The sequence below is a fragment of the Mauremys mutica genome, chromosome 3 (assembly GCF_020497125.1).
Source record: "Mauremys mutica isolate MM-2020 ecotype Southern chromosome 3, ASM2049712v1, whole genome shotgun sequence".
Classification (NCBI taxonomy): Eukaryota; Metazoa; Chordata; order Testudines; family Geoemydidae; genus Mauremys; species Mauremys mutica.
The window spans coordinates 163,191,511-163,211,597 of record NC_059074.1 but is presented as its reverse complement, the minus strand read 5'-3'; the positions used below and the strand labels follow the sequence as shown (position 1 = coordinate 163,211,597).

At 40.0% G+C, this 20,087-nt stretch overlaps 1 protein-coding gene across 6 annotated transcripts in view; it reads right to left on the bottom strand.

The window, feature by feature from the left end:
* Positions 1 to 20,087, bottom strand: part of ESRRG (estrogen related receptor gamma) — a 472,345-nt gene that overhangs the window by 416,835 nt on the left and 35,423 nt on the right. The window contains exon 2 of one of the 6 annotated variants that reach the window (XM_045011452.1): positions 15,843 to 15,981. The exons of the other annotated variants lie outside the window; for them this stretch is intronic. The gene's annotated coding sequence lies outside the window, so the exon portion shown is untranslated. The remainder of the gene's footprint in view (positions 1 to 15,842; positions 15,982 to 20,087) is intronic. 6 annotated transcript variants of the gene reach the window in all.

Here is a 20,087-nt window from a genome sequence, read left to right as displayed (position 1 = left end):
TTATTCTTTCTTTTAGAGACTACGTTCATTTCAATGAATAGTTTCCTAGATTCACTCTCTCTCTCTCTCTCGGAAAACAACATAAGAAAGGTTGCTCATCTTGCAGCATGTGAGCCATGAGAGTCCCCAGAAAAGTTATCGCTTAAACACACACAGTCCATTCATTCATCCAAAGATGATGAGCCTTCATATAAGAGACTAGGTCAGACTGAAGGGGAAGTTGATGGGATAGCACTGCAACTGTTGCATCTCAGTCACCTATTTTCCTCTTTATCTTGCAAATCTAAGATCTTGCCAGTCATTTTAATTGTAATCACTCTAGGCTCATAATCTCAAAGAACACCTACAGTTTTAATGTATGGTTTTGTTTAAAAAAGAAGAAAAAAAAAAAAGACCATGTTGGCTAGGTGGATTTTCCATACTTGCATAGTTCTTGCTTTCTGAGCCTCCCTTAACCTTTTGGAAACATTTCTACATATTAACACTTAGTAAAGCGGGCACAGAGCTGACACAAGCAAACAAAAATAGAAGAAAACTGATAACGCTGGCATGAAGCAACATTTCCGTTCATGCACCAATTTGGAAGGTGGTTTCTTTTCTCCCATTGAACCCTCAATAAAATAGAAAAAGTGCGAGTTCCAGCGAGGTAAGAGATTTTATTTTTGTCTAATGTCTACAGTCAACCTTGAATCATAAGCAGTGATTTCTAGAATGTCAGTTATTTCTAATTCTGATCAGCTCAGACTGTGACCACATTAAGGGTTGTAATCGTGTTTGAAGCTATTTTCAAACACGTTCACAGCCTAATATGGTTGTAACATGATTTGCATCTTCACTTGTTAAGAAACTATTCTGTAGGCTTCCTAAGGGCCATATCTGTGGCACAGTTGTGGCTAGTATGGTTTAAAAAAAAAATCCTGTCTAAAGGCTGACAGGGAAGCCTTATTAAAATGATGTCACCTAAAAGCATGTTGGAAAACAGTTGTCAAGCACATTTGTTGTAAGGGTGCAATAAAAATAATACTTTAGGCTTCTACAGTGTCCTCTAGGCCAGGGCCTCAAAGTGCTTTAGAAACACTAAATAATTAAGCCTCACAGCACCACTGGGAGGTGAGAATTGTCACCCCCATTTTACATATATGGATCTAGAGGTACAGAAAGGCTAAGAGGTATTTTCTGAGAGTTCCTTCTGCCCCCTTTAGCAGCATAAAAGGCCCTTGGGAAGACATAACCTGCCCCATTTTTTTTTTTGAAAATTCACCAGCAACATTATTAAATCTAAATACAGACGCTAGCATCCATGTGTAATGGGTATAAGGGCAAGAATGACAAGCCAAAGGAGTTCTAATGCCAACCTAAGTGATTCTATAAATGTTAATGTTTTGTGTTCTTGATTTTATAGCATCCTCAGTATGCAAAATAAAATTTTTGTTCTTTAGAAAGATAAAATGGTTGTCAGTGAGCCAAGTGTGAAATTCACCCTAGCGCAGAAATTCCACATAAGGAGATACATGCCACTGAAGCCCCACTCAAGATCTTAGGGTATCATTGCTTTGCATGCTCAACTACAGGTATTCATTTCTAATCTTCAGCTTCTTGTAGTAGGGTCTCTTACAACTGTTTCCGAATCCGTTACTGAAATACTGTATCCAAGGAAGGAATATGTTTACATTATGGATAAATAGAGAAAAACATAAAAATCATCCTCTCCAGTGCAGAATAGAGCTGCTAAAATTAGTCATTGGACTTTCTCCTTTAAATCTAGCCACTGACCAACCATCTTTTTGATCTCAAAGCAGTAAAAAGCTCCTTTAAAAAAAATTTTGATGTCAGTTCAGCGTGTAGAATCCCAATCAAAACGTCACTGTAAGAGTGTGTGTATTTTTTTTAAGCAGCAACTTTTGCTCCAGTGTCAAGCAACTGTACAAGCACAGAGAACTGAAATGCCCTTTCACCCCCTGCTAGAGGTGACAAGTGAGTCCTTCTAAAATTGCAGACACACGCTCCCAGTGCAGGTGTTTGTAAACAAGTTTGGAAATATTTCTAATTATAAGCCACCAGAACTAAAATTAGAAGTCCAATCTGTTAGCTTTAAAAAAAGAACTTCCAAAAGGGTTCATCAAGTGAGAGCAGTCAGTGGGGTTTAATTTAGTGGCAAGAGTAGCACTCCTGTGACACAGAGTGATGTGCTGCTCTCCCTCAGACTTTCCACTCTAGAATGACTTATCTTTTTATTTGCTTGTGAAGAAAGTTACAATTTCAGTCCGCTCTCATGTTATGAAGCTGTACACTTTGACATGTGATATTAATAAGACATCCATTATTCATGGCCTCATTTCTCCCATATATTCTATTTAAAATGTTAAAAATATACTCCCATAAGTTCTGAATTTCTCTTTGCCTCCAGCATCAAGTTGAGTTTTGATTCTGAACAGCCAATGTTGCTTGGCAATCCTAAAAAACAAATAGAACTATTTATGAAGTATTCACTAGTGAATCTGACCATCCATTGGGAGATACAGATGACTTGAGGGATCCTCATATTTGTGGATACGGAGCTCTAAATTAATCCCACACAACAGATTCGCGGTAAGACTTTTGGTAAATTGTGGATGAGAGGGATTCTGTCTGGGTATAATTCATCTATGGTGTGGAAGGCTCACAAAAGGCCTTCCAAGCCATGTATCCTACCTTGGATCTGGCCCTGCATAACTCGCACAGGGATGGAACCAGGGAGGGGTCACGGAATTCAAAATTGATGTGGGCTTGGTGGCCCCAACACAATGAATAAGTGGCATAGGGGGGCTGTGACCAGCCCATAGTCTGGAAATGCAGCTGCAAGAGGCTTTGAATCTTAAGGTAGGTCTACATGGGGATAAAAGCCACATCAGCTGACTTGGCCTGTGGGGCTTCAAATTGCTGTGTAGCTGTTCGGGCTCAAGCTAGAGACCAAGCTCTGGGTCACTGAATGTCTATATAGCAATATTTCACCCAGGAACTCAAGCTGCATGAGCCCGAGTCAGCTGAGCGGGGCCTGCTGTGGGTTTTTTATTCCCATGGAGCCATACCCAAAGATACATATCACATGGAGGCTGATTCTGTAGTCCTTGCACAGCTGTGGCTGAGCCCAGCGTGTGTCACGAGAAAGCTGGCCAGGTGAAAAGCTGGATTTTATCTCTAATTGAGCATTCTCATCCAAATCAGGGGGGATAGTTATTTTTAGTAAAAAGGTACATGTTGGCCCTTTCCATTTTCACACGGTTTCTTTAGAGAAGTTAAATATCAATAACTTTTAAAGCATTATAATCACTTCCTCCAAATGAGTCTATGCCGGTAATTCCTTACTAACCTGTGATTACCTGCATGAATAAGAGATGGAGGATTGGGCCCTATGACTTCAATGCAGGGGTTACAGTAACAGGGAGCAGAGTGAGAGCACAGCTTACCCACCTCTGATCAAAGCAGAGGGAAGCTGCCCCTCTTCTCCCTGGCTTGGGAAAGCAGCGCTTCCCCACAGCTCCTCCTCCTTGGCTGGTGCATTGAGAGCTCCCCCTTCCGTTTCAGTATAGTCTGTGTTAAAGACCACTTCGCTGGAAGTGAGTGAAGACAGCAGGTTCGAACCCTAGGTCAGTGGGATAGGCTTGTTGCTGCAAAGGAACAGCAAAATGGCACCTCTAAAGATTCATTCAGTTATGAAGTTATTATGCCATTAAGCGAGATTTCTAAAAAAGGGGTTTTATAATTCAGCTATAGTGTCTGAGTGTGTGTGTGTATATCATATATGATAATGTAATATATATTCTTTGTTAGTAATCCCATTGTCATTTAATTCAAAATCAGTATGAAAACTGCTAATCTCTACCAGCACACCTGCTTTCTGAAATAGCAATGGAGTTTCAGCATGTTCCCTTACTGTGTTCAGCTGGAAAAATATTATTTTAAATGAGCATGTGTTGGAGATATGTTTGCAAATGTAAAAATCGCCAAGGTTTTCTTTGTGTATATAAATATTTTAATTAAAAACATATGTATGTATTTAGGAGATTTGGCATCAAAGACTAGATCAGCAAGGGCAATTAACCCATTAGAGGGTTGTTGTTGTTTTGGTTTTTTTTTTTAACATCTTAGATAAAAGAAAAATCTACACATAGAAAATTCTGACTCATTTAAATTAAATATCAGAATACTAAAGAAATCTTGGCTTGAGACTGATTTCAAATATATTCTGTGAACATGAAAGCAGCACAAAATGCATATATCTGACTGCCACAAATAGCTGAAAAAGACCATAGAAGAAAGCCTACTGGGTTACAAAAGTAAAGTGTAAGCCATTAACTGCTAATTAGAAGCATCAAAAGCAAACTTTGCTGCAATAGGAGCTGTCCCTTAAGTAGATGTTTCTGTAACCATTTAAAGGCACAGGGTTTCTCCAGTTGCTGAGAATGGAGCTTGGATGGTTTCATCATAAAGGCCATGTGAAAAGAGACTGTGGCACTTGGCCATGTTACCCAGCTGTTTTCTAAATATGATGACAGGTGCCATATTTTCCATTTGATCGTGGAACGTAATACGTCTTCAAACAAATTTTCCCCAACTAGACTGGTGCAGTTACATTTCAGAGATTCAACTAAAAGAATGTTCACCCACCCTCCAGAGAAATATTACACAGTGTTTCTTTTGACAAATATTTATCTTAATTTTTAAGAGTCAGATTTGGGGGGCGGGTATTTAAACTATTACAAGGGGAAAAATTAGAATTGGTGATAGATCATGTTTTAAATCCTAAGGTAAAAGGATTTTAGCATTCACAAATAGGAGAGATCACATACTTGCCATATCTTGGGGGAGAGGGGAGAAGAGGGAAGGTCCTCTTCCTCTCAGCCCCATACCCCTTGAGGGATTGAAAGCAGGATGTTTTATCCTGGGGACTTCCCCTTCTCTTTATTTAATTAAATGGCCAGAGTAGACTCTTATGTCGTGACTTAAGGAGGCCCTGCCTGTCAAAAGGCCTATGGGCTAGGGCAGGAAAAGTTACTCTGAAAGAGTTGGGGTGGCTGTGTCACAATTCACAGCACTAAGAAGCCAAGAAACAGAAGGTCTCAGCTAAGGACACAACAGAGACAAAGAGAAAATGCCTTGTGGAAGAAGGATGACAAACTCAAAAGGATCCAAATCTAGCCCGGTTCAATGCAATCCCTTAGCAGCAGCAAGCACTGGATGATGGGAGGTTAAGAGCCTACAAACTTAATTTGAAGATGCAGAAAAATATCGGGTGAAGGATTAAGGAGCAGTCCTCTGCCCACCTCCAGTAAAGGAATGATAAAACTAGCTTTAGATGAGGTACTACAAGTCCAAGTTTCAGGCTGTTGCTCAATTGCAGGGACAGCAATATGGCTGTTACAGGATCAATGTCGTTCAGAATGAGGTTTGGGGAAGACTAGACCGGCTGACCCGATACTTTGGAAGGATGAGAAGGGACCAGTCAGCAAATGATGGAAGGGAGCTAGAGTGTGACAGGAAGTAATGGAGTTTATGCTCTTCCTCAGACCTATACACATGAGAAGTAATAGCAAATGAGGATGAGGAACTGGCTAAAGAGATTAAAGGTGGTTAAACAGAGTAATTTTCTAAAACAAAACCAAACCACCAGAAATATACAACAGATATGGGGAAATTATATTTAACATTTAAACACCTTAAATGTTAATTAATCCTCACAATGTCCTTGTGAGATAGGTAGGTAAATATTATCCCCATTCTACAAATAGGGAAACAAACCCCAAAAGAGCAAAAGCCACAGCAGGAGACAGTGTCAAAGACAGGATGAGTAACTCAGTAGTCATCAAGCTCAGGCCACAAAGTGTTCCAAAGATATGTATATGCAACATGTAAGAGATGAACATCGAGGGCGATCCCACCAGGGAAGTAGATAACATGTTCCTTTTCAACAATATGAATGAGGGTTATTTTGAGAATACCAGCAGATAACAGTGAGAGAAATCAAACAGCATGGTAGATGCTGCCTTACCTTATGAGAGCAGATACCTCTACTGTGGAGGAGCACATGGTCTGCAGCACAAGATACTCCTGGGGGAATTCTGTGCCACTGCACACGTGCACAATTCATGTCCCACCCCGGATTTTTTTCTCTGCAGAAAATAGATTCTGCCAGAGAGGTGCTGCAGTTACACCTTTCGCTCATCAGGGGTTGCTGTGTCACCAAAAGAGAGGGCGGTCAGCTCAATGGCCAGAGCAGACAGCCATGGACAGGGAGGAGGCAGTGGCTGCATTCCTCACAACACCTTGCTCATGGGGCCAGGTGTGGAGGCACAGGATATGGGGAAGATGGGCAGAGAGAGGCACACGGGGCTGCTGTGGAGGGGGGCACATCAACTGAGGTTCAGAACAACTAGTTGAGTGACAACACTGAGCCACGGCTGAATGGGAGTAGAGGTACAGGGCCACATGGGAATGGGGGGGGAGGGTATCTGAGTGGGGGTGCAGGGCCACATAGGGACAGGGCAGATGTGCCTGATAGAATGGAGGAGGGTAGGGGTCAGCGAGGGTCTGTATGGAGGAGGTTACTTAACTCCCTCAGAATCCCTCCCCACCTCCCAAAAAAGCCCTGCTCCATACTTCTCCCACCCACACCCAACAATCCTCCAGGTTCACTCCCAGGCCTCCTTCCTAGCAATTACTTCGCTCTCCCTCAGCTCCTCTGTTACCCCTGACTCCCCCAAGCCTTTGCACTTTTTCTGAGGCATGTGGAAAATACATTTCTGTATTGTAGTTAAAATGAATTATTGCTCACAGTTCTGTATTCATATGCCCAGTAAGGAATCCATTTATCAAAAAAAAAAAAAAACCATTTCCTGAATCTTTTTTGTTGTTTATTACTACAGACATACTTGCTGTCAAGTATTCTGAAATAAATTTCCAAAATAACTGAAACCAGTGTGATTATGTTCTGTTATTTTGACAAATAAAATATGCAGAATTTTAAAATATTGTGCACAGAATTTTTAATTTTTTGGTGCAGACTTTCCACAGGAGTAACAAGAAGGTGGGAAGATATTATGTAGCTACTGAGGGGACTCCTACATTGTACTAATGGCACTTCCATCAACGTAGGAGGCAGGCATGATGTGACTGAATTAAGGAATAAAACTTGATGGGGAAAAAGCATGATCTTTCTGATAATGAGACTGGCAGGTAACGTAGATGTAAACAGACAAACCCAATGCTTATGCTTCTTCAGTAACTGCTAACAGCAGTTATTCTAACAGAGGAAATAAATGATTCTTTGAGAGGGAGAAATCCCATGTCATTAATGTTGTAGGCATAGAACAGGGTTCTGGGAAACCTGATGCACTAGAGAAAGAACAAGGAGCACAGTTTCAGTTGCTCTGTTGAACCATGATACCTGTGAAGTCTTGTGCATAGTTAGTCCAATGTAGGGTTGCCAGGTGATACAAATGAGAAAATACAGTGTATGCAGCTCAACCATGTATTCTTGCTTATGCATGATAAAGAGGAGGTAAAAGATCTAGAAGATACATGTAAGAGACTGGCACACAAGAATCCCAAAAGCAGTGAAGATAATCACCAATAGACAGCAGCTTTGATGTAAATTATCATTACCTGGGGAAAAGAGACCAGGGATTTTCTATAGGCTTCTAGGATTTGTTTTCTTTCCTTCATTGTATGTCTATCTAGAGGCAGTGTTGCCTCGTGAATAGAGCAGTGAACTGAGAATCAGGAGATTCAGGTTCTGTTCCTGGATCTGCCACTAGCCTAGAGCATCACTTTGGGAAAGTTATTCCCTGCTCTGTGCCTCAGTTTCACTATATGTAAAATGGGAATAAAGATACTGACCTCCTTTGTAAAGTGCTTAGCAATCTACTGATGACAAGTATAAGAGCTAGATTGTTCTTATATAGTTGTACCACTCCCATTACCCTAATATCCTGGAAAAATCCTGCGCGTTATTCAAGTATCTGGAGAAGATCAAGAATTCCGATGTTACTTTTAAGGCCAATGTGTGGCTAAGGTACAGCATGCAATTTAGGTGGAGGATGGGATGGACTGGGACAGGGTAGAGAAAGACAGCATTGTACAAAATGCTTTCATCAGCAAACAGAGAACAGACTCCTAGCCCCAAATAATGCAGCAGGTGCTCCAGAAGGCTGTTTACTAACAGTTTGATTGTGAGTGGTACAGAAACTGCAAATTTAGGCATGAATGCTCCAGGCCATTAGCAGGTGCTTCAAGCAGTCATCCAAATCAAAGCAAGACAGTGGAAAAAGCCAAGAGTTGATTAAAGGGGCCTGCAAAGAGCATAAATTCCAGTGAGGGCAGATAAAATGTTTTCCTGGTTGTTGAAATAGGCTGACAAGTTAAAAAAATTTTTTTAAAAAAAACCACCACACACAATTGTGGAGGGTTTAAACCATCTTACTCAGGCCCCAAGATGAAATGATGGCAAGGAAGCTGAGATCAGCAGTTATATGTCCTCAGGTGGTTAGAGGCAAGATAGAAATGAACTGGCATGTGGGGGGAATAGTGGGTCTGTTTGATAACGCTCCACTTGAGCATATGAGGGTTTCCCCTGTGGGTATTGTCCCGAAGAAAGCTTCAGGCAAGTTTACGCTGATTCATCACTTGTCACATCCAGAAGGTGAGTCAGTTAATGATTACATCGACTCTCTTTTGAGTTTGGTTTCATATGCATCTTTCCAATCAAGCAACTGCATGTTCTTGCAGTCAAACACCCCGATCAGGACAAGGGCCCATATGGAATCTGTTTTTCAATTGCTGCTGGAACACTTGTATGGTTTTAGTTGTCAGGATTGCATTGACAAACTGAGTTTACAAACTACATTTTTTTTGGATAAAAACAGACTCCTGGACTGTAATATTTTGAAGCACCTTCTATAGCCACTTCTTTTATCAGAGCATACAACTCTGGGTCTTGAATTTGGATTAGTTTCTGGAGGGCCCATCACATCAGAAAGTGAAGTAGAAGACACTGGTGAAGTAGCTAATGAATTTGGAGTAGAAGAATAAAAACAGATGGTCCAAGTCCAGCACAGACACTAGGGTCTTGAGTTCTTTCTTGGAAAATTAATTCTAACCTCCCCATGGATAATTCAGTGGACTGAATTCAACCTGCCAGAACACCACTGACTTCAGTTGTGTTACACTAGGGATGAGCTTGGACCAGTGAGTTCAAGCAGTTGCTGGTGCAGGTTGTAACAGCCAATAAGTTTTCCTTTAAAGCATGTGGTCATTTGAACTTTATTGGTAACATCCTGCAGATTGAGATTTTTGTCAGCTGCCGGGGGCTAGCTGGCTTGACAGCAGGAGAGAAACAATGCCTTTCATCAGAGTAACACAAGTCAATATACAGGAAGATATTTCCATCTGCTCTGTGCTTCTGGAGATGTAATACCATGCTATATTTTGGTAGGTGTTTCTGACAAAATGTGCATGAAACCTGCTGGTTCTGTAAGTATCCCTTCATATCCTGTATATAGGGGAGATTCTCCTGGAAGTCACACAAGCCCCAACCAAATTTTTCACAAGCTACTGTTACTTTCCAATGTAGGGCATTGTAGGAGCTGATAAAAAGCTATCAGTGAACTTGTGTGAGGATACTTCAGGAGGAAGAAGCATTGCTGTTTATTTCAGGCATCCATGGCATGCAGAGACCTGGCTACTGTTTTAAAAAGAGTGTATCTGAAGTACATTATGTTCGTTAAACTATTGTCTATAAAGGCAAATTTGGCCACCCACTGTAATCACCTGAGGAATCTGTTGTATCTGACAACTTGTGGCCACTAGACTTAACCAATTAGGAGCGTGTCCCATCCTGTTTCTGTACTGGCCATGTGCCCCCGCACATTGCCACAGCTAAGTCCCAGGGACTTTCATGATCTGTGGGCAGCAAATCGGATGAGCCAAAAGGAAAGGTTCCACCTGGCTGAGCCAGCAGGAGGTATATTAAGCTTGTCTCAGCTGGAGGTCACTCTGCATATTTTGAAGGGTGCTCTTTCAGTAGCTGTTCAAGCAATCCATGGTCAGAAACTAAGGACATGATTTTCAGAGGTGCAGAACACCCAGAACACTGACCACCTTTGAAACCTGTCCCTAAGTATCAAAGGTTTTATATTCTGAAGTGTTTACACCTGCATATTTCTTTCAGGGCCAAACAGGTTCTTAGTGTTGCTAAGACAATTGCGTAGTCTGTCATTTCCACTGCTCTTGATTGAGATGGTCTGCTGCTGCGCTCGCAGCAAAGCTGAGCTTGTCTAATTCCAGATTTCTTTTAGATGCTTTGTGGCCAAGGGGCTTTGCTATGGAAATTGGTGGCTGCCATCATCTGCTAGGCATGTAGTTAGGAGGCATTAACATATTTCCTTCAAGAAGGAAAAAAAGGTGAATGAAAATACATGGTCAATTCCAATGGAATACATACTCTTGTGCTTAGTGCCACTTTACAAGCAAGGCCTGGACTATTCCTCAGCAGCTGTGAGATTGTCAGCAGTAAGATTCTTTACAAAGCTTGGTGGCATATGAAATATATTGCTTGCCTCTTACTACAGAAGAAAAAAAAATTGCTCGAGAATTGAGCTAGCAAAAGAAAGCAGATGCCTGATAAAGAAAGAATCCATCATGCATCAAGTGCTTATGGACTTTCTGGAAATTCTGGGCAAGGATATTTTCAAGAACAATTTTCTTTTCAGATTAGTCAAATAGCATTTTGGAGGAGCTACTTGCCCACTGATATGGACTGCCTCCTTCAAAAATGAGTAGCTGAAATCATGCAATTGCAGGATAATATAACATTCAATGACTCAGTAGCCTACACAGTCACTATTCCTAAAAAATTCTAAAAAGGAGAATGGCCTTCTGCAAGTCAGAACCAGAACAATATCCAGTCCTTATATTTAATGGTTTAGGAAAGGATCTTTTTTTCCCATACATGTTCTGACCCGGCAGATTTTGGCACAATACTGGTTCCTCAAGTGCACAGCTGGATTTACCAAAGAGAGGATTAAGCAAAAACAGGTGGCATTCTGGTGAATTTATTCAATGTTAAACCACAAATGGAGGCACAGAATAGGAACAAGGTCAGGTAGTTATTTCCATGTTTATGTTCTCTCTACAGCAGATACCCAATAGGCAAAGAAGCAGAAATAGATTTGTGGGCATTTGTTTGAGTCCTGGGTGCAATAGAAAAGTAGTTTTCAAAATTATGGTGCACAGCTGGAGTCAGAAAACCAAGCTACAGGAAAAGGGGGAGTGATGGGGGAGCAATTATTATACACACTGCTTTCTAAGTCTATCTTCCGACATGATGGCTGACATTTAAGGAAGGAATGAGAAGAAAACTAGGACTACTAGGAAGGTGTTTGAAAAAACGGCATTGACCAAAATCATATTGTAGGAAGCAAGGAAATAGGTTCATACAGAAGAACAGAAGAGAAAGCTATGCAGAAAGGGATTATGTTGTGAGCTTTCCAGGGAGCTGGTAATTTCTTACAATACACTGCACATATTATTCCTTCCAGATAGTGATCAGCTCTCAGAGATCTTAGCTTGTATTTATAGAACTCCCTGGAGATCATGCTTTTCAATGCCATATGGGGTGACACAGTAAGGAATTGCTGGTCAGATCTGTGGTGGATGGAATTTAGGTGCTATCCATTAGTTTTCTGTCACCTCCATGAAGCTCTGTCTGTTTGCCACTGAAGTAGCCTTGATCTGGAAAAGGGACTGGGATGGATCTTTTCCAGTACACAGGAGTAGTCCCAGACAAATGAATACTAAGGGGGAAGAGTGTTTGTTCCTGTCACATCTGCATAGTGACACTGGAAGGGACTGGAGTTATTTCAGAGGTATCTGAAGGTATCCATAACAATGACTTGTTCATGTTAATGATGATCTATTACAATATGCTTGTTATTTATGTAACTTTACTATGTCCTTTAACTTTCAGTAGCACAGGCATGAGCAAGAAAAAGGAGGCCAAAGGAAAATGCCAGTGCTAAAGCACAACGGGCTTTCCTAGTAGTCTCTTTTCATACAAAGCACAAACCATAAAATAAAAAAAAAAAACCAATAAAGCCCACTGTCTAACAAAGCAGACTTAATAATACTTAACTCTTTTATAATGCTTTTCATCCAGAGATCTCAAAGCCCTTTACAAAAGATCAGTGGCAGAGCCACAACTCAGTCCTTTGTCCCATCCACTGGACCACACTGCTTCCTTTAGGTGTACGCACATCTTCTATTAACGGGCAAGGGGAGAGGCACATGTGCACCAAAAGGCAATATTTGCCCTCATAAATTTACCACTGACTGCTTGCTTTTATTAACTTGTTCCAAATGTCTTGTGCTTAAATTAATAGATCACAATGTACTTATTTTGTTCCATGTAACATTGCATGTACAGGCAATATAGTACATAGGACATGATCTTCCTTTCAGTTACACAAGTGTGAGAGGATAATCAGCCCTATAAATTTGATTTACTTTCCTCTTCCCAAAGACTTTTCAGATGTCTTATATACAGAAGAAATAAATAGAATTTCCCTGATCATCAACACAAAATAAAAATTACGGCAATATCGTAGAGGAGGCAAACTGAAAACCATAAAGGTTTTATTAAAAATAGGGAAAGGTCAGTACTTTCCCCCCAAAGAAATAGCCAAAGCTTGTAGGAATTATTACAACACAATAGTTTCTTTATGAAATTCAATCTGACCACAAAAAAATAAAAAAGACAATCCACAACAAATAACTTGGATAAACTGCAAGTTTCACTTTCATTTTAGCAGAGGCTTTTCTTAAGAACTGGTTGGCACTAGCTTTAGTACAGAACATATAAGTAAAACATGTCTTATCAACTGCATCTTCGGATCAGAAAATTACTGACTTGATCATTGGCCAAGTTCTGGTCTCAGGTACACCTGTGGAAAACTGGAGTAATTCCACTAAAAGCAATGGAGTTACTCCAGATTTACACCACCATAACTGAGATCAGAATTTGGCCTGTGTCTCTGGACTTTGAGTCTTTGTTGAATAACAAAATTCAGTATTAAGTATACATGGGCAACTGACACAACAGAGATAACCAATATATAATCTCTTTGTACATACAAAAAAAGAGTACATGTCCAACCTCTGTGTCTGTGCTTGTAACCAAGGCATTGTTGTACAGGGGCAAAAAAACCATTTAGATTTTACCTGTGGCTCTCTCTGGTTAGAAGTATTGGCAACTGAATTGATTCAAGAGAAATCACTGAATTAAAGGAATACTTGTAGTCAGGGCTGGCTCCAGGGGTTTTGCCGCCCCAAGCAGCAAAAAAAAAAAAAAAAAAGCCGCGATCGCTATCTGCGGCAATCAGCAGGAGGTCCTTCACTTCGAGCGGGAGTGAGGGACCCTCCGCCGAATTGTCGCCGAATACCTGAAAGTGCCGCCCAGCTCCGGAGTGGCCGCCCCAAGCACCTGCTTGATAAGCTGGTGCCTGGAGCCGTCCCTGCTTGTAGTGCCTCTTAGTTAATGCTTTTCACTTTTCCATAACGGATAATCTAGCACTGGAATTAAGAGCCTTCCTAAAATGGATTCCCCTTATGTATGAATTCATTTCATTGGTTTTATTACTCCATTTTTATTTATATAGAACATTTTGGCTTTTTTTTAGCATGTTGTCATGATCTTCTCTCTTTCCCCATCTTCTGGTTTCCCCTGCCAACCTCAGAGGATCAGTATTAAAATAACCATATTTAAAAACAGTACCTTCCCGTGTACGAGACCTTACAGAAGAGGAAAGGATAAAAAGCTGAGAGGTTCCCCATAGTCTCTATCTATTAAAGCCCACAGCTTACCAACAGCCTTACAGCAGGCCACATCTTGGTGACAAAGAACAGGTCACTTCATTCAATTTTCCTGGGATGAGTGGTGTTTGTAATGCTCCCTTTTTACATTTCAGATCACACCATTTGCAGAAAAGTCCACAACATTCAGTTGCTCAGAAGCACACTATAGCATTATATAATGATCAGAGGCATTCTTTCATGGAGAAACAAAACTGGCTCCAAAACACAATTCAGTGAAGAAATAAAGGGGGGGAGGGGGCGGGGAGAGAGAGAGACAGCTTTTACTTAGGTGCTCAGTTATCAATGGATTTAAAAAAAAAAAGGTGAATTCTTATCAGTCTCAGTTAAGAATCATTTCAATCCATCCTATCTGGCTGCACACTGCCTTCCTTAAAATATTTTCTGCCATTACCAAGAAAGGAATAAGTTTCCATTCATCAAATGGATTAAGGGGAGGGGGAAAAGTCCTTGAAAGGAGTAATGCAGGGAAGCAGAAGGAAGGATTCAGTAAACTGCCAACCAAACAGAAGCACTCTGCTATCTCCCACTGTGAAGTAATAGTATCTGGGCTATAGATATGTTTGTCAAACATATCTATAGCACAGATAATTAAGTTAGTGCAGCAAACTATCTACATGCTTTGAAGTGTTCCTGCAGTTGGTATACTAACCTTTCTTTCACCTGGTAGGTTAAGCTCACCATCTCCTCACACATATTTGCAGGCTTGTGACCTATACTCCATCCTCATTATCACATCATTTATGGTAGCTAACCATGTTGGAACTGATATTCAAGGTTTTGTTATAAATAAAACTGATTAAAGGGGGAGCCTAAATAAGAGCCTTATATCAGTGAGAAATACTTTGTATGTCTATAACACCTTTCGCCCAAGATGCTCAAAGCACTTTACAAACATTGAACTGCACAATACTCCTACAAGGTAGATATTTAATATTATTATCATCATCCCTATTGATAGATCTATTTTATGATTAGTGTCCAAGAGTCTTGACTCCCTGTCCACTGATCGTTAGAACTAAAACGCATTCTCTCCTTGTTAGTCAAAGAAAATACTTTTAATAGTTAATAAAATCACTACAGATAGCTCAATTGCTATGCTGAAATCACATAATGTGATGGGCAAGATTATAAAATAGAAGCATCTGAAGACTGTCTATGGCATTTGTAAGGCATGCTGCTCTGATTTGGGGACCATGCAGCTCTTCCCAAGTGAATTCTCTTTTCAGCTGTCTGAAGCAGAATTGCATCTGCTATTGTGAGAAAGACTGCCCCACCCCTTGGTAAGTCTGGAGTACCCCTTACTGCTAATATATGCTTGCTTTTGCTGCTAAAGACATTTATTTCTAGTAAGATTTTTAAACTCCTTGATATCTTCCATTTCAATTTTGGTAACAACCAAAGTATTTGATGCTAGACCAGCTTGGAATGGTCAAACCTAAGCCCTGCCAAATTTATAGTTTGCCTCTCCCACAATGGGGCTGCATCTTTTGGGATTAATGGGGCTGAAAAACTCTAATGTAGACAAGGCCATAAAGGACAATGTGAGAAAGTCTGCACTGCAAATCTCCTTGTAATACCTGTCCTGTGGGTAAACAGAGGCTTTTATTCTCCAGGGACATCAGACAGACATCTTCCAAGAGCACTTTAAAACATTCCCTTGATAAAATTAACAGAAAAACCTCTTGCTGCTTTTTGTTGTTGCCATACTGTACCCTTGTCTTTTTTTTTTTAAACCAGTTCTTAATTACGGTATATTTATAGTCCCTGGTGTTTCAATCTATAGGGTAATAACTGGCCCTCTGCAGTTAAATTAGACCTTATTTAAGTAGGACAAAATGTCTTGCCCGTGGTCTGTATTTGTACTCCACCAAGAGTCTGAAACCATGAAATAACTAATAAAAAAAAATATCTGAAAAGAATAAGACTTTCCCTCTTACCTTGTAAACTTCAGCAGGTTCTAAAGCCACTCTCAAAGAGACAGAGAAAGTAAGAACTACAGGTCTCAGAAACATGCCTTGACAATAAGACCTCTTGCTTTTGCCAGGGATTTAGCCAGTCTTAGAAACAGCATTTTACCTGCAGTGAAGTGAAACACAAAGCCTGACAGGTAACCAAGGAGCCCACACTACAGTGAGCTGCTTTTACACTACACAGCTATGGTGCGCAAAGGAGACCAAACTTCCTCACACATGCAAACTCCAGATTTAATTTTCTGCAAGATTACCCACAATAATTACAAAGTTTCTGTAATTTATCCTTAAAAGCTTGTGACTGTAGGATCCATAGGAATTGATCTTTTATATTTTACCTCCAAAGATACTGTCTATGCATATCATGTTTAATACAGTTTACCGGTTTAACACTGAGCATATTTTCCATTAATTTCTAGAGTTACTAAACTGAACCTTAACTAAAATTAAGTTGACTATTAAAAGCTCAATGAGTAACCCAATGAACAGAGGTCCTGTATATAGCGTTTAGCAAACATGCTGCAGTAAGTGTTCTGGCAGCCACCAAGACAGAGCATCTGCTGACCAGCATGCATTTTCTGTTGTCTACATACATTAACCATACAAACATTAACCATTACTTTGACATTCTAAAAGCAATGACCAGATTTCTGCTGCTCTTGGCCTGCAATTGGTGTTTTAATGCAATCTATATCACTCCATCTAATTTGTGCCACTGAATGTAGAATTTTAACATCTTCAGGGAAAACGAGAAAAAGACTTTCTGCAACAAAAGTCTGAACATATTTGGCTAATTGCAGCATGTGTTTCACCAACAAAAGGGGTGATTTGGAAAATCCAAATCCATTCTGAAAATGAGCATCACATACACCACACTGAGGGACTTTACAAGACAGTTTATCCTTGAAATGCTGTAGTTTCGTTCCATTATGCCATTCCATTAACCAAAAATGAAATATTTCTTTTGATTCATGTATCAATTTTCATAGTCTTACGATATCAAAATTAACCCATTAGAGTTCATATATGCTATTTTGTAAAGAGGAGTTTATTGAATTGAAATCTACAGGCCAGTTTACAATACATACGCTACCACTTAAACTAACTGATCTATATAGATATATAAAATAGTTGTTTTAGAAATACATGGGTAATATAACTAGAAGTCACCAGCTGGTGCTATTATAAACCATCTTACAAATTTTGTTTAACTAAATGTATAGGCAGTTAGAATTTGGTAGAAATGGTGTTTTACTTGTGATGCAATTCTTTTTAGTAGCTGCTATTAAAAGTAAAGTTTGTTCACTACCTGAGAATCTCTCTAGCTAGAATTTTGTAAAATTGCAAGCTGTTAGGTATAAAGACTATCTGTCTGCAGTGGTGCTAGAACTAGGGATGCTGCTGCCACACCCGCTGACTTAAAGTAGTAATAACAAACACCAAACACACGGTTTCCATCATCAGCATCACACTATACAAATTGTTCCAGCACCCCTGTCTGTTTGTATAACTTCTAGGCCAGCAGGCACTACCCTAGTACAAATGGAATAATTTCTTAGATTCAGCTCTATTGCTCACAGGATTATACCCATGGAAGTAAACAATAACACTGTATGGCCATGTCTACACTACAGGTAGATCGGCACTGCTGCAATCGATGCAGCGGGGTCAATTTAGCGGGTGTAGTGAAGACCTGCTAAATCAACGGCAGAGAGCTCTCCGGTCGACTCCAGTACTCAACCAGAATGAGAAGAGTAAGGTAAGGCGACAGGAGAGCATCTCCCATCGACGCAGCACAGTGTAGATACCGCAGTAAGTCGACCTAAGCTACGTCAACTCCAAATACGTTATTCACGTAACTAGAGTAGCATAACTTAGGTTGACCTACTGCAGTAGTGTAGACAAGGCCACAGCTATAAGAAGCTCTCGAAGTGTAGATGCAACCTAAGGAAAAAAATATTTCTACCCAGTTCAGCTACTCAAGATGAACTAAAAGAGCCGGAACCTTCACAAGGAGTGGGAAAAGTTCATTTTTCAGGGTCACCTGAAATCCAGAAATGAGATGGGAAAAAGCTGTTACCTGTTAATCTGGACTGGAGAGAAAAGTAACGACATTTATAAAAATTTGGATTAAAAATGTCAGTTGAAAGAAAGAAAAAAAGAAAGCCATATTACAATAGGTTCGATATACACCTTTACCCCGATATAATGTGAATTCGGATATAACACGGTAAAGCAACGCTCCGGGGGACAGGGCTGTGCAGTCCAGCGGATCAAAGCAAGTTTAATATAACGCAGTTTCACCTATAACACAGTAAGATTGTTTTGGCTCCCGAGGACAGCGTTATATCGGAGTAGAAGTGTATATGACACCACAAAAGCTATACAATTTATAATAAAGTAGAAGGTCCAAATGAACTCATAGATCAGTACGTGATAGAGGTAAAGCTATTAGCTAAAGACAGTTTAAGGAGACATCAGTTTGGGACAGTATCTGGGCCTATTTGACCAAAAATACATGAAAGGCTGATAACTCAAGAAACTAAGCTGAATTTAAATAAAATAGTAGATATTGCTAGAACACATGAAATAGCACAAGTACAGCTAAAAATTAGTGATGGCATAGGATCACTGATTCAGCTACTTCTGAGCCATTGTTTCATTTTGCCTTCACAAAACACCACTTCAAGCCAAGTCATCATCCAGCTACAGCTCTGAAAAAGCTTAAGGCAAAGATCTTCAAAAGTGACTAGTGATTTCGGTCCCCAACTTGAGACCCCTTAAAGGGGACTGATTCTCAGAAAGTGCTAAGCACTCATCCTCAGAAAAATCAAGGCCCTTTAAAGGGGTCTCAAGTTGGGCACCTGATAACAGAGATGTCCAAAAATCACTGGTCACTTTTGAAATTCTTAGCATAACACTAAACAGGTCCAACAGCCCAGTTTTAAAGCCTTACCAGGAAAGAGAAAGCGTGTGCATGCAGAATCCTGATGGCCAGTCTGGCACTGTTTGTCTGTACCAGTCTACCATCTGGTACAGACAAACAATGGAAGAATATTTCAGCATAATCAAACACATGCTCAAGTCAGAATAAGTTAGAGAGAACCAGCTGGATTAAAATTGTTTCTAGACCACATGACAATTGTGTGTCCTGGAGAACATAACACCTTTGATGACCCCTGAAAGAAGCAAATTTGAAAAGCAAAAAGGAATAAAAAAAGACAATTAAAATCATTATGGGCCCAATTCATTGCCCACTGAAGTCAACAGGAGCCTTCCACTGACTTCAATTGGATAAGACCTGTGTTATCCATACGAGTTGTGTTGTAAAACCACATTAGAAATTGAATCTATAAATACTGTGTTGCTATAAATACTGTTAATATTTGAAATGGGTAGGAATTTAAATAGCAATATTCTGAAATATTTGATGACTAGATATTTGGTGATGGCTGCTTAGTGGTCCATATGAAATGAATTTGTGGCTTCAGTTCAGTCCCTGGTAGGCAGGCTCCCACTTAATAAAAGACACCAACACATTTTTCACTCTTTTTGGCAGCCTCAACAGAACAGGCCAAGTATTGAGTGAGCCTGGATATTGAATCACTCTCTCATCCCTTCAGGTGGTACTTCCAAACCTATTTTGACTCAGTTTGCAGAAGCTTACACTAACATGACAGGAATTTAGTTATCAGGACTGTCCATCTGGTATTTTCACAAGCAAAAAACCAAACAAACATTGCTCAAGTGCTAACATGTTGGTACCTAGACACTGAAAAAGTAGCAAAAGTTCAGTTAAAATAAAAAACCAGCTAGAGTGCCCATCCCAACAGACTTGTTTCTTTTTCTTATTGCAGATCAGCTGGAGGAATGTTTACAAGATGCAAGGCTACCATCAACTATATTATTAATTATTAATACTTAATGGTAATCATTGATTACTTTCACTGTGTCCAAAAATGTGCTCTATCTTGTGTTATACGATTAAAAAAAACAAAACAAAAAAAAACTTGTGTGCCCTGAATCTTCACTAAGTGCTATGTGTCTGCGTCTCAGTTTCAAGTATGCAGAGAGGTTTTCTGGTAACTTCTGCTCAAAATAGACTTCTCTTTCTGTGTAGGTTCTTATATTGTGCCCATCACTATAGTCTATGAATCCTGGATCAGAGACAGGAAAACTCACTCTCCAATTCTGCCTGTTGGAAAAAGTGCT